This window comes from Saimiri boliviensis, chromosome 10 (assembly GCF_048565385.1).
Source record: "Saimiri boliviensis isolate mSaiBol1 chromosome 10, mSaiBol1.pri, whole genome shotgun sequence".
Lineage (NCBI taxonomy): Eukaryota > Metazoa > Chordata > Mammalia > Primates > Cebidae > Saimiri > Saimiri boliviensis.
This window is the reverse complement of record NC_133458.1, coordinates 26,837,315-26,840,715: the sequence shown is the minus strand read 5'-3', so window position 1 is coordinate 26,840,715 and position 3,401 is coordinate 26,837,315. Positions and strand designations below refer to the sequence as shown.

At 38.7% G+C, this 3,401-nt stretch overlaps 1 protein-coding gene across 1 annotated transcript in view; it reads right to left on the bottom strand.

Moving 5' to 3' along the window:
- COPG2 (COPI coat complex subunit gamma 2) overlaps positions 1-3,401 on the bottom strand; it is a 140,702-nt gene that overhangs the window by 118,850 nt on the left and 18,451 nt on the right. The window lies entirely within an intron of this gene.

Here is a 3,401-nt window from a genome sequence, read left to right as displayed (position 1 = left end):
TCATTAATGGAAATAAAATGGGTGCCCTTTAGAGATTTTTTTCAAGATTAAGCAAAAGAAAATTAGAAGCAGCCAGATAAAAACTCTAAGGTAGATGCCTAATGATTTTCCATGGACACTCTTGTAAAACCGCCCTTGTTTGATGGGAAGAATGAACAGAAGCATTGTCGTGGTGGAGAAGGGCTCTCTGGTGAAGCTTTTCCATTAAGTGTTTTTCTACTAAAGCTGTGGCCAACTTTCTCTAAATACTCTCATAATAAGCTATTATCATTCTTTGGCCCTCCAGAAAGTCAACAAGCAAAATGCCTCAAGCATCCCCAAAAACTGTTGCCGTGACTTGCTCCTGATGGGTCCACTTTTGCTTTGATAGACCACTTCTACCTTTTGGTAGCTATTGCTTTGATTGTACTTTGTCTTCAGGATTGGACTGCTAGCCATGTTTCTTCTCCCATTATAATTCATCAAGGAAATGCTTCAGGATCTTGATCTCACTTGTTTAAAACTTCCATTTAAAGCTCTGCTCTTCTCTGCAGCCAATCTGGATGCAACAGTTTTGGCACCCATTAAATAGTTTGCCCAACTTTAATTTTTTCAGTCAGCACTGGGTATGGCTGAACCAAATGAGGTATCTATACGTTGGCTATTGCTGCTGTTCCATCAGTTTCACAAATTGATGTAGATGGTCTGCTGCTGAAGATGAAGGGCTTCATGTTCAACACTGTCTCATCCCTTCTCAATACAACTTACGCATTTATAAACTGCTGATTTCTTTGGGTCACTGTTCCCACGCTTTTTTGTAACGCATCAATAATCTCACCATTCTTCTAACCAAAGTTCACCATAAATTTAATGTTTGTTCTTGTTTCAATTTTAGCAGAATTCATGTTGCTCTGAAAGGGATTATTTTCAAACAGATGTATTAGTGTCTCAAACTAGATACTGTTCACACGTTGTACAAGTTAGTGTGAGTTTATATTTTAGTGCAAAAAAAATTTGAACTCTGACATGATTTGGCTCTGTTGGCTCCACCCAAATCTCATCTCAAATTGTAATCCCAACGTGTTAAGGGAGGTAGGTGACTGGATCATGGTGGCAGTTTCTCCCATGCTGTTCTTGTGATACTGAGTTCTCATGAGATCTGATGGTTTTATAAATGGCAGTTTCTGTGTGCATTCACTCTCTTCTGTCTCCTGCTGCCATGTAAGATGTGCCTGCTTCCCCTTCTGCCATGATTTTAAGTTTTCTGAAGCCTCCTCAGCCATGCTGAACTATGAGTCAATTAAACCCCTTTCTTTTATAAATTACCCAGTCTTGGATAGTATCTTTCTTTTTTTTTGTTTGTTTTTAAAGATGGAGTCTCACTCTTTCACCCAGGCTGGAGTGCAGTGGTGTGATCTTGGCTCACTGCAATCTATACCTCCCAGGTTTAAGCAATTCTCCTGCCTCAGCCTCCTGAGCAGCTAGGACTACAAGCGTGTACCACAACACCCAGCTAATTTTTGTATTTTTAGATAGGGTTTCCCTATGTTGGCCAGGCTGGTCTCAAACTACTGACCCAAAAAGATTCACCCACCTCAGGTTCCCAAAGTGCTAGGATCACAGGTGGGAGCCACTGTGCCTGGCCTCAGGAAGTATCTTTATAGCAGTATGAAAATAGACTAATACAAACTCCATGGATATTTTTTCATAACACATATTTCCTATAAACTCTTCGAAGAACCCTCATAAGGCTGTTATGACATTCTTTTACAGTCTTTTTTGTGGCCGTATGTGTTCATTTTCCTTCAGTAAATACCTAGAAGAGGTATTACTGGTCACAGCGCAGGTATGTAGTTAACTTTATAAGAAACTGCTAAAACTTTTCTAAGGTGGTTGTATCATTCTATATTCCTATCTACAGTTGTATGAGAGTTTCAGTTGTTCCATACATTCAGTATTGGAATAGGCTTTTTTATTTTGGTATTGTCAAGCTTTTTTGTTTTAACCATTCTAGTGGGTATGCCATATCTTACTAAGATTTTAATTTGCATTTCCTTGATGACTGATAATGTTGAGAACATTGTGCTTATTGGCCATTTGCTTATATTCTTTTGTGAAGTATATGCCTTCAGATTTTTTTTAATCTCCATGGTTTCTTACCAAGCCAACAAATTCTTTATGCATACAGAAAAGTCATCTATAATATTAGTTCTCTATTCCTGCTGTAACAAATCACCACAAATTAGTGGCTTAAAACAACATGAATTTATTATTTTCAGTTCTGTAGTTTACAAGTCCAACTTAAAGTCTCACTGGGCTAAAATCACTGTGTCAGGGCTGTGTCCATTTCACAAGCAAAACATATTCATTCGCCCGCCTCTTCCAAGATCCCCCCAATGTCTCAATACACTGCAGCATCAATTCAAAGTCTAAAATCTCATCTAAATCTCATGGGCTCAAAAATCCCAATAGTATTATCAAAATCTAAATTTGGTATGGGTGAGACTCTTGGTATAACCCATGGTGAGGCAAAATTACTCTCCATCTTTGGACCTGTGGAATTAAAAAAGAAATTCCCATTCCCAAAACACAAGGATGGGACTGCCATAGAATACAGTTGCAGATATTCCCATTCAAAATAAAAGAAAGTGAAAGAGAAAATGTCCCTGGTTCCAAGCAATTCTGAAATACAGTTAGGTAACCTGGAATAGGTTTCTGCATGGGCAGAATTCTGTAACGTTCTCAGTTTCACCCTATAGGACTGTCCCTTTGCCCTCAGAGTCATCCTTCCTTTCTCATAAAGGGTAACCTGCATGTATTTAAAGCTGCATAGTTTTATTGGCTTGATTCCTGCCTGTAGAATTTTGAGGCTCTGATAGCCTTCTTTCACTTCATCCTCTCACTTCTTTTCTAATCCCATAGGTCCACAGATGAAGAGAAATTTTGTCTCCTTTTTGAGTCTTTCACTTCATCCTCTCTCTCTCCCTTTGGGCTGCTGCTCATGTAGGATTCTCAAAAACCTTGTGGGTCTACTGTACAATTACAGAGACACAATCCATTAGACAAGAGGCTCCTCCACAGATTTTGTCTAGATAATCTCATCTCTATTTCTGGCTTCTACTTAGATGCTAAGGAAATCTATGAGTCACATCCCATGATCTCTTCAGTGTTCTGTGTGAGTGAATGCTCTGATCTTTTGATCTTTCTGAGGCTTCAGCAAAAGGTTGTGCAGTGATTCCTTTGGCTTTTTCTTTAGAGCACATTTTCCTGACAGTGAAACTCCTGACTTCAGCAACCTTTACCACTTGGTAGACTAAAAATTTCCAAAATCATTGAGTCCTGGTTCCTTTTTGTTTAATATGTCTCCTCTTATTTCTCTACTTTCAAATTTTACTATTAGTGGCAAAAAGAAACCAGGCCAC